We start from the raw sequence: 12,018 nt of genomic DNA, 5'->3' as shown, positions 1-12,018 counted from the left end.
TGGGCCCGGGCTTTTGTACTTATCGAAAGAATCTATTGCCAACTGAATTAGCTCAGTGCTAATGATGTCTTTCGTCGGCGTGTCCATTTGAGCGATCGTTCCCTCCTCGGGTTCCGAGTTCACTCTTAGGCTTCCTGGGAAGTGGGTGTCAACTAGTAGCTCTAGTGTCTCCTCAATTGTTGTCGTAGCAGAGCCGTCTGCACTGCTGATCAGGGTGGGGCTTATGTGCCCCTTGGCGAGAATTTTGCTTACTCTCGCCGTTTTGCCAGGACTCTTTCTTGGCCTTGTATGCTGCCTTTGTGTACATATTTTGTGCTTCCTTGTATGTTTCCCAATCCCGGGTTACATAGCTGTTTTTGAAGGACTTTCTCGCGCTCTTTCTGAGCTCGCTTAGTTTCTTTGTTCACCACGGTGGGAATTGCTTCTTCGAGAATGTTAGCTTACAAGTCCCTTTGAAGGCGTTGTTCAGGATATTCGTTAGGTCCTCCACCTCCTTGTCGAGTGCATTTGCAGTGGATAATGTCTTGATCCTCCTGCGTTTACTTTGGATTGGACAATTTCGCTGAATTTCTCCCAATCCGTCTTACGGGGGTTTCTTCTTGGCACCTGTTTCTTAACTGGTGTCGTTATTTCAAAGAAAATGTACCCATGGTCTGAGACGGAGTGCTCTGTCGAAACCCTCTAGTTCTCGACCCTGCTGTTCTATTTGTAAGGTGAGATCTAACACCTCTTCCCAACAAAACCCAACAAATTTTTCCGTGCTCGGAAAGATGAAGGTCAGCGAATTACCCTTATTACATATCATAACATTTCTAAAAATAATATTGTCAGAGAGTGACTCACCTCTTTCGTTAGTCGCCGAACTACCCCAGAGCGTGTGCCTCGCGTTCGCATCACACCCGAGCACCAGGGTCGTCTTCGTCTCTTCCGCCCAATGCAGCAGCTTGACTACCGGCTCAGGCGGGGCCGGCTCGTCATGGGCCATGTACGCTAATGATAGGGTGACTCCGCTCCCATCCGCCGCCATGAATCTGGCCACTGCTAGGTCAGGTGTGCTGAGATTGGGACAGAGAAAAGAATTAAAATGATTCTTGATTACTATGCAAGCTCTCGACCTACCATTCGAGTTTGTGCACAGTAGTGTGTATCCTTGGATCCTTAGTCCAGCGACTTGCCCGGCCCTGGTCCAAGGCTCCTGTATCAAACCGATGTCGATATCCCTCTTCCTTAGAAGGATCGTGAGATTAACTGAAGCGTGCGAGCTGCGCTTCAGATTAATCTGAACGATTTTAGACATTGATGTTGGTGGGGGTGGCGTCAGGAGATTTGTCGTCAATGACCATGTCGTCCAACAGTTTGTTGGTGTCATCGACCTCCTCCAATATCTCGTCCGGCTCGACCAAGAAGACCTTTATCTTGGCCTTCTTGATGCCGTACCGGACCTTGTGGTCATTGGACTCCAGCTGAGGCAGGCAGCGCTGGTTTACCAGCAGAAGAAAAGGCTGGCTCGCCTTCATTTCCTGCTCCGCTCTGAGGATAGTCCAGTCCTCTGTATGGGTTCTGGGCCCTCAGACAGGCAATCACCCTGGCATGGTCAGTTTGCCCCTTGGGAACCAGATGCGAGCTCTGGGTCTTCCTGGCGTGGACTAGCCACACACTCCGCCAGAAAGCTTCGGGAGAACCCGTCGTCACACCTGAAGACCCGGTGTCCTCTGACCACGTCTGAGGAGTCGAAGGAGGGGATGGGATTGGTCGGCATGCTAACCATCTATCTTGTCGAGAACGAATCGGTCTTTGTTTACCCTCGCTCGTCTCTGATGGTGAGACATTTACGCCATCTCTGAGGTGGTGCCCAGCTGAGCTTCAACTGTGTGATTAGAGTAGTGCTACTCGCCCTTCCCTCGGATTGCGACTCTTCTTCGTTGGTCTCCGATACAATGTGAGATGCCGCGACCAATCTCGGCCTCAGCATCTTCTTCTCGTCCTTCGTTGACTGTTTTTGGGGTTTATCCTCTCCCGGGAGTTCCGAAGCTCGGTTTGTAGTATTCATTTCATTGCACGAACGCCCGCTTTGCTCGACCTAGCAAGCGCAGCGGGCCAATGGAGGTTTGGGGCTTTAAAGACAGTTCGAACGCAGCTTCGCCCCAAAGCTGTGGCAAGGCCACTTACGACCCAGGGTTGCCTGGCCCTGGGAAGGCTCCGTGCAGACACAGCTGGATTAACCCCTCAGCTGCGAACCTGGAAATCAGTGTGCACGGGTCGCGTTAGACACCTGACTTGAGGGGAGGCTGATTAAAGACTTGCCTAAGTCCGCCCGACTACAATTGGTCAGCATCCCCGGTCGAACCTCGACTGGGAACCTGCTTCCAGCCGCCCTCGCTTGGAGAGTATAGTCGCACTACCGATGGTGTACACAGTTACGGCAGATGACACAGTCATCCGTTGATCGTCCTGTGCACCCAATCGGCTGACGCCCATTATTTACGTAATCAACTCAGTTATTATATCAAAAATTGATTATGGGTTATTTCTAAACGGAAAGGCACCAAAATCAAAACTTAATAAAATAAGAACAATATACCACTGAGCCATTAGAATAGGTTTCGGGGCATTTCGCTCCTCACCGATAAACAACCTGCTTTACGAAGCTAACATAAGACCAATAGAACATTGAACTAAACATGCCACATTAAAAAACTTTAAAATGATTTCCACCGCCAAGAAAACGCTTATAGAACTGATTATTAAAAAAAATCTCGAAAGCAAAACGAATCCTAAAACTTACATCAACAATAAAATATACGATTGACCACTGCAAAGCAAGACTACTACACCCTTCCCCCATAACAAATAAAAAAGAAACCACGCCAACATGGTACTTTAACTTTACTAAAATAAACAAATCCCTACACACATCAACAAAACCAAACACACCACCAATAGTCTACAATCAAAAGTTCCAAGAAATGAAAGATACCCTTAAGCAGCACACATTCTAATACACAGACGGCTCCAAGCCCGTCAATGAAGTTTCCTATAGCGTAACCTCCACACAACACATCATAACCGAGCTAATTCTACCACCTTATTTATCCATTTTCACTGCTGAAATAGCAGCCATTCTTCACGCATGTAGATATGCCGAAAAACAAATTGGAAAATTCGCTGTATGCACCGATAAACTTTCAGCCCTTACAGCACTAGAAAACCCTAATAACTCTACCTACTATATATTAAAAATTAGGAAATTTATCTATAAATACAAATATAAATTCACTTTGATATGAATCCCAGGCCATTCCGGCATTATGGGCAACGAGCTTGCAGACTTGCAACTACACTACACTACACTAATATCAGAAATAAACTAAAACGTACCAGATACCACTAAATACATCAGTAACCATATTACCTTATATAGAACAACACATCTGTACACTACAAACTTATTAACACAAAAAAAGAGAACAGCATCGAACTTTTAAAACCAACTATCTCTTGAATAGATACCATTAAATTTATGAGACTCCGACTAGGACACACCAAACTGACACACAGCCACCTATTTGATAAAACACCTCCACCCACATGCCAGCAATGTAACCCTAACCTTACCCTATCACACATATTCCTAGAATTCCCTACCTACATTGAAGAAAGACGTAAATTCCATCAAAAAACTTTAGAAGAAATAGTAGATCCCACGACTATCCAATTCCTTAAATCCATAAACCTTTACAAAAACATATAAGTTTAACCTTACTGTATATAACTAGAACAAGTACCCACATAGATATATATATATATATAGACTTGTTAGCATACTTGTAATAAAAATAAATATATAAGTTTAAAAAAAAAAACATTATTGTAAATATATCCATCATTGTTACATAACACATATTACATATTGTTCTGAGCAGACCGCTAGCGTCTAATTATGCGCGCATGGGTGTATGGCTGCACCTGCTGCGCTCTTAGCCTCTCTTTGCTTATCTATTTCTCTGTCTCTTCTTCTTCTGTCGCCTTATCTATGCTAAGCTACATTTTAAGGTTATATATGTTGAAGTCAAAATTCGATCGGTAGTTGCAGCTCCGACCAGAGAAGTGAAAACGAAAATATACACAGCATATAATAACCTATTCGTGCGTTATAATTATTGCTTAAGGGTGGCAAATTCGTTGTCTTCCCCATAAACATTTTGGTGACCCCGACGTGATTCTTTGGCTCGGAGCCTCGGTGTTCGTTGTTTAATATCGTTTAAACAAATCGCTTTGCTTCGCTGTCGTTTACTAGCATTCGGTCATAAGCACACAAGCAAACTCACACACATACCTTGTACATAACAGCTGAGTGCCGCTGATTTTCGGTTACATCGCGCTGTTAAACAAAAGCTGTGTTGTGTCAAACATTGTATGCAAAGGTGGCTCGCGCTTAAGCGTCGTAAATAGCGCCTATTGAACATATATATACCTATGCATATATAGCACAGACGCGCGTGTGCCAAAACTCCGCTGTTACAAGGCAGACAATATACAATAATAACATTGTTAAGGTTCCGTTGCATCTGATTAACCTCTTAGTTTGCTCGGTGAAAACTAAACGGGTTCCTATATACCGAAGCGGTCAGACATTTTCCCTTTATTAATTCTTTTCGCGTGAGAAAATAAAGATGTCTAACACGGAAAACTCGGTTCAGCATCAAAATGAGCCTACCGAGCCAAGGCTCAGTCCCTTTTGCGAGAATTGAGCTCGATGAATTATTATATAAATCCAGAGACTGTAGATCAGTTTGATGAAGCTGATTTACTGGCGCGGATGGAGTGGATTAATTCCTTAAATCTGGCTTTTGATTCCGCACAGACTTCGCTGGAAAAATTTGACTTTTCAGAGATAGCAAGCGACCATCGGATCGAATTCTCCACAGCGTTCATGGATGTAAAGGCGAAAATGAATTAAGGTGTAGCGGCGCTCCGCAAATCGCAATTGTAACCGCTGCAATTTCAACATCCATAGACATTAACCATCCGGATCTTTCTTTCCGATACTAGAAAGCCTCGGTTGCCAATTCTGGAGATAGCTCGGTTCCATGGATCCTATTCTGATTGACCGGATTTTATTGCAACGTTCACCACGGTCATCGGAAATGATGAGGAGCTAAGCGATATTGAAAAATTACAATATCTAAGGTCAAGTTTAGGCGGCGTGGCTCTAGAGACCATACGTTCGCTTGAGCCCTCTAATGCCGATTATAAAAAGGCTTTGGACTTACCCACAAATAGATTCGATAATAAAGTTCTACATTTTCAGGCACACGTACAGGCAATATTTGGGTTAAAAGGTGTCGAAAAGGGATCAGCCAACGTGGCTACGTGGGATTCTATGGAATCGTTCTTGCAAAGGAGGTGTAGGATTATGGAAAGTTCCGATCAAGCCTTGGTAACGCAAACACCAAGCCCGCAGGTGGGAAAAGCCCTGCATAGGTATAGCTTCATTGCTTCAGTTGATAGCTCAAATCTTCCGCTATGTACGTTTTGTGATGCGAGGGATCATTATTTGCCAAAATGAGCTCGATTTCTAAATTGAGCCCGAATCTTCGATTTAGAGAAGCAAAGAAGTTGCACCTGTGCCTCAACTGTTTGCGCAAGGGGCATAGTTTGCAGCAATGCAAGTCAACGCACTGCAGATACTGTCATATAAAGCACCATTAATTTTTGCATATCAAGTAAGACCCATCGGTATCATCCACCGTCTCATGTCTATCATACGATCCACTTCTAAACTCTGAGCCATCAACATCTAATCACCGTTCATCGAACCCTCCACCAAGCCCCACAGATATTTTGCCTGTTGATTACGTGTTGCTTCCAACCGCGATCATATATTTGAATTATCGAAAGTCGCATACCCTAGTCTCTGGGATTGGGGAATCCTCTCTGAATTCCGATAAAGCAGTCGATATTGTAGCGCAATCTCGGGATGCAAGCTATCGTGCCTCATTCTCCGCGGTTGTAACGAACAGTATCGCTGATTATCAGCCTCATTTCAACATAAAAGCCACATCATGGAAAATTCCGCAAAATATATCGCTCGCTCATCCTCACTTTAATCGATCAGATCGAATAGATCTTATAATTGGTTCTGGACTTTTTTTTTAAATAATGGCTACGGGACAAATTCATTTGGATAGCGCGTTGCCAACCCTTCAGAACACCAAACTTGGTTGGATCGTGTCTGGAGGGCTGCCGAGTGCGTCAACTCCTCAGTCTGTCGTCAAGGATCCTACCAATATTTCTGATGATGGCACACTTGCTGCCGTAGTAAATCCAGCTGCCTTCTTGACTACATATTCGCATGCAGGATCACAAGCATCGCTGACCCCATTTCGGAAAAGTTGTTGGCCAATTGGAGGCCACAAAATCGCCAAGCTAGCCGTTCTGCCCCACGATGCCGATGAAGTTGAAACAGTACCTCTTCCAACGGGGGGAGTATGTTCTGAGCAGACCGCTAGCGCCTAATCATGCGCGCATGGGTGTATGGCTGCACCTGCTGCGCTCTTAGCTCTTCTCTTTACTTATCTATTTCTCTCTCTCTTCTTCTTCTGTCGCCTTATCTATGCTAAGCTATATTTTAAGATTATATATGTTGAAGTCAAGATTCGATCGGTAGTCGCAGCTCCGACCACAGAAGTGAAAACGAAAATATACACAGCATATAATAACCTAATCTTGCGTTATAATTATTGCTTAAGGGTGGCAAATTCGTTGTCTTCCCCATAAACACATATCATAAAACAGATTTTAAGTAGAATGCCATTGTAGCTATTGCTTAACACAAAGCAAAGCAACACCGGCACCGGAAAAATTTTCCAAACCAACAACCAACACGACCAGGACGACACCGAAGCCATGGAAACGGACAACAGGAACCCCACCAGAATATCAACCTCATACGGATCTCAACTCACAAAGGACCTTAAACTACAAATTTTTCCTAAAGATAAGTCAAACCCTCTGTGTACTAACTTCAAACCACCTAAATCAAAAGCCAAGTCCTCTAACAAAAACAAACATTACACTAACAGCGACAGCGAATCCGTTTAAAAGCCACAGATCTCCTATACTTTAAGGTTCAACCTTAGAACTAATTTCATGTCACTAATTTTTATTTGAACATTAATTGAACATTCAAGGATATTCAAATAACTATAATAATCTCCTTATCCTGATTAAAAAATACTCTCCGCATATCTTTACACTTCAAGAAACTCACATACAATATACTAACAATATACCAACTCCAATATATTACACAATACTAACAAACATAGCCACCAATAGATTTGGCGGCGTAGCGCTATTAGTACACAAGTCAATTCAATATTCCATAGTAAACAATCCAAACGACCTCGAAGCTCTAGCAATACACATAAAATTCAAGAAGAACATGCACATAAAGACAACATACATCGCACCAAACAGAACACAAACCAAATGCTTGAAGACACTTTGTACAATAACCAAACACCATCACTAATTCTAGGAGACTTTAACGGATGGCACCCTGCCTGCGGTTTCCCAAAAGCAAATTCTCGAAGAACAACAATACAACAATTTTTTGACAACACACAGCTAACCTTACTAAATGACAAATCCCCCACACATTTCACGACACACAACACATACACGCTTATCGACCTTTCCCTTTGCTCAGCAACACTAGCCCCACACGCCAAGTGGGAAATACTTAATGATCTCCACGGCAGCGACCATTTTCCGATAGTTATCTCTCTATTCCCTCCAAACACTATAAACAAATTTTTAAAACCATTCTTTATTTAAAAAAAAGCAAACTGGGAGCAATACCAGACTCTCACACACAAAAATAACGAAATATTCCCCACTTCACTAAACGTCAACAAAGAAGCCGCACAACTTAACAAAATTATATTAGATAGCGCAAACATTTCCATCCCACAAACTTCAGCAAATTCAAAGCCCTACAAGGTTCCCTGGTGGAACAAAAAACTAACACAGCTAAAAAAAAACAATTAGCTTGAAAAGCACTTAATCGCAACATCCACCTTACAAATATTATTAAATTTAGACGCTTAAATACCAAGTACAAGTTCGAAATCAAAAAAAGTAAAAGCGAAGCTTCCAGCTCCTTTACATCAACCATACAACCAAAAGCCCCTTCAACTAAAATATGGAGCAACATAAGGCGCTTCTGCGGTCTAAACCCAAGCAAACAAATTCACGCCATATATAATCCCAAAAACAACACAACAACAACAGATACTCTCGAAACAGCCAACTCCCTCTCGCAACACTTCTAAAAGCTCTCAAGCGACCTAAACTTCTCAGACGAATTCCGAAACAACAAATATAAAATCAACACAACACCGATCTCAACAGCCATAACTATCGTTGAAAACATAACTCACCTTGAATTAATTGCAGCACTACAAACACTTAAAGGATCCACTCCAGGATTAAACAGAATTTCGTACGAAATGATACGCAACAGCTCCCTTACCACAAAAAAACAGAATTAAGAACCTCTTTAACCAAATTTTCGACAGCCACATACCTCAAGCCTACAAAATAAGCTTAATCATACCGGTACTTAAACCAAAAACTGACAAAACAAACATCTCTTCGTACAGACCCATTTCCCTCAATTGCTGTCTAGCAAAAACACTAGACAAAATCATAGCGAAAAGATTTTGGTGGTTTGTGACCCACAACAAACTTTTAAATACAAACCAATTCGGCTTCAAAAAAGGCAAATCGACTTCGGATAGTCTCCTATACGTAGACCATCTCATAACGAAGTTGAAGAGGCACACCTCCCTCGTCACTCTTGACTTTTCAAGAGCCTTTGATCGAGTAGGTGTACACACTATAATTGATCAACTCCAGGAATGGAAAACAGGCCCTAAAATAATCAATTATGTCAACAATTTAATGATCAAACGTAAAATAATTGTCAGAGTCGGTCCGCACATATCAAATTCACTCCCATTATCCAACGGTATCCCACAAGGATCACCTATATCGGTACTATGAATATCATAAAATGCCTCTCCAACCTCAAATTCAATTGTAACACACAAATACTACACCACGTCGCGAAAGCAACAGTCATAGCAAAAATCGAATATGGCCTGTTTCTATACGGACAGGCTCCGAAAAGCGTGCTAAACAAATTAAAAACCCCCTTTAACACTGCAATCCGTCTAGCCCTTGGCGCCTACCGAACCACACCCATAAATAACTTGCTATACGAAGCCAACATCCTCCCATTAGAGCATAAACGAGACCTTCAAACAGCCAAACTCACAAAAAACCTTATATTTTCCAAAGATACACCAATACACAAACTTGTCAAACAAAGAAAATCAAAAAAGAACCCATCAACCATAGACCGCACAATAAACCTTTGTCAAGCACTAAACCTACCCTACAAACCAATTAAACTACACAAATACCAGCCACCTTGGGATCTCCCAAACCTCATAGACACAACATTTAGAGCGCACAAGAAACAAACCACACCACCAGATACATACATGAAACTATACGAACATACCAAAGACAGCCATAAAACACACAAATTAATATTTAGGGATGGATCAAAAATGAACTCCACTGTATCATATGCAATCACAACAGATACTTATATTATTAAATATGGTATCCTACCCCCGCACTCATCAGTACTCTCCGCAGAAATAATAGCTATATTAGTAGCGATCGACCAAGTCAAAAGCACAAGGGGAAAGTTTATGATCTGCTTTGACTCTCACTCAGCAATTGACGTCATAAGAAACACAAACAACAACAATTTCTACCCCAACAAAACTAGATCACTTCTTACAAAACTAGCCTCAAAAATTAAAATATTGTGGATCCCTGGTCATGTTGGCATAGCAGGCAACGAGCACACAAAACTTACACACGAGCACTACTTTAATCAAAACCAAACCTCACCCTGCCCCTTCTGCCAAGGCGACAATACCTTACCCCACCTATTAAATTCATGCCCATCACTCCTTTCTAATAAACTGTCTATCTTCAAAAATACAAACCCATTAAATCTCCTTAACGAACTCAACCCTGATAATTTAGAAAAATTCTTAATTTTCTTAAAAACTTCAAACCTATACCACAAAATTTAATAATACCCAAAATGTACATAAATAAAATTTACCAACTAAGTAGCCTAAATACAACGAACAATATGTAATTAAACTAATAGAACTAAATATCATTAACCTTAAAATTAACCTACCAACTAAATTAGTTTAGTTTTGCAAACTTCTCTATCTTTAATAATAAATAATAAATAGATAAATTGCATCAAGGTTTATTTTTCATTACATTTTTCACATGCAATAGAGTAATATCCACTTCACTTAATAACTTTATATCATTTTCAAATTTATCACAATGAATGACAATATTTTAAATCAATTGACAAAACTTCGAAATGCTCTAAAAAAATTGTCTGAATTAAAACATCACTGTACGGAGCAGACCGCTCGCGCCTAATTATGCGCGCATAGGTGTATGGATGCACCTGCTGCGCTCTTAGCTCTTCTCTTTCGTTATCTATTTCTCTATCTCTTCTTCTTCTGACGCCTTTTCTATAAGCTAAGCTACATTGTAATCATATATATTGAAGCCAAGCGTTCGGTCGGTAGTTTCAGCTCCGACAAAAGAACAGACAAGAAAATAAATACGGCATATAATCGACCTATTCGTGCGTTAGTTATTATTGCCCAAGGGTGGCAAATTCAAATGTCTTCCGCATAAACATTTTGGTGACCCCGACTATGGCTCGCTTTGCTTCGCTGTCGCTTACTGGCATTCGGTCATAAGCAGACAAGCAAACTCACATACATACCTACATACATAACTAGCTGAGTGCATATAGCCGGCCGCTGGTTTTCAGTTACATCGCGCTGTTAAAAAAAAAAGCTGTGTTGTACCAAATATTATAAACAAAGGTGGCTCTCGTTTAAGCTTCGTAAATAGCGCCTATATTATATGTAGATACATATATGTATATAGCATAGACTCGCGTTTGCAAATTATCCGCTGTTGCGAGGCAGACAATTTACAACAACAACACAAGACGGTAGATCAGTTTGATGAAGCTGATTTACTGGCGCGACTGGAGTTTAGCAGCGCTCCGCAAATCGCAATTGCAACCGCTGTGGCTCTAGAGACCATACGTTCGCTTGAGCCCTCGAATGCCAATTATAAAAAGGCTTTGGACTTACCCACAAATAGATTCGATAATAAAGTTCTACATTTTCAGGCACACGTACAGGCAATATTTGGGTTAAAAGGTGTCGAGAAGGGATCAGCCAAGGGTCTTCGGGAGTTAAGCGATTGCATGAATTTTGGCTACTTCCTTTTTTCTGAATTATTGTTCGACCAATTTGCTCCAAGAAAGTCCGTGAGATTATTGGCCCAAAACTGTTGCTAATGTTGGCCTTTTGAATTTGGAAAATTTATGCTCGACATATACCTCTGCTTGCGACTAGCCAAAAATTTAATGAAGCCAAAAATGATGTGAATTTATGCTGAATTGCAAACATTTTAATTTAATTTATAATTAATTTAGTTTTATGCTTAACCTTAATTTTACGCACATTTATTTAAATTTATATGCCTTCACAATCCATTACAATTACAAATGGAGTTCTCTTGTTGCATTGCGAAGATAATAGTGAAATGAAAATAGGGTGAACTGGCCATTCGAACTTTAACCCCCTTTTTTCAGGAAATCGTCGAGGGAGATCGATCTTCGCCAAAGGATAACTTGAGTGAGTTTTGAAAGAAGTTAGTGATTCGAATGAAAACATACAAATGCCAAGAAAAATTAGAATATTTGAAAACGAAAACATATTAAAATAATTTAATTTAAAATACAACTGAAAATAAGAAAAAAATCCAAAACTAAAAGAAATGAAGTCCATTTATTTAAATAGTTAAAAAAAAAAA

General features: G+C 41.0%; 1 long non-coding RNA gene across 1 annotated transcript; it reads right to left on the bottom strand.

The window, feature by feature from the left end:
• Nucleotides 1–916: 916 nt before the first annotated feature.
• On the bottom strand, nt 917–1,529 carry LOC147642690 (uncharacterized). The gene is made up of 2 exons (XR_015273156.1): nt 1,120–1,529; nt 917–1,055 (listed from the first exon to the last, which is right to left on the bottom strand). It is a non-coding gene; the product is annotated as an uncharacterized LOC147642690 (long non-coding RNA).
• Between the last annotated feature and the right edge of the window lie 10,489 nt (nt 1,530–12,018).

The sequence above is a fragment of the Drosophila serrata genome, unplaced genomic scaffold (assembly GCF_035046125.1).
Source record: "Drosophila serrata isolate PLE 108 unplaced genomic scaffold, ASM3504612v1 contig_371, whole genome shotgun sequence".
NCBI lineage: Eukaryota > Metazoa > Arthropoda > Insecta > Diptera > Drosophilidae > Drosophila > Drosophila serrata.
The sequence above is the reverse complement of the archived record's forward strand: the minus strand, read 5'-3'. Positions and strand labels throughout refer to the sequence as shown.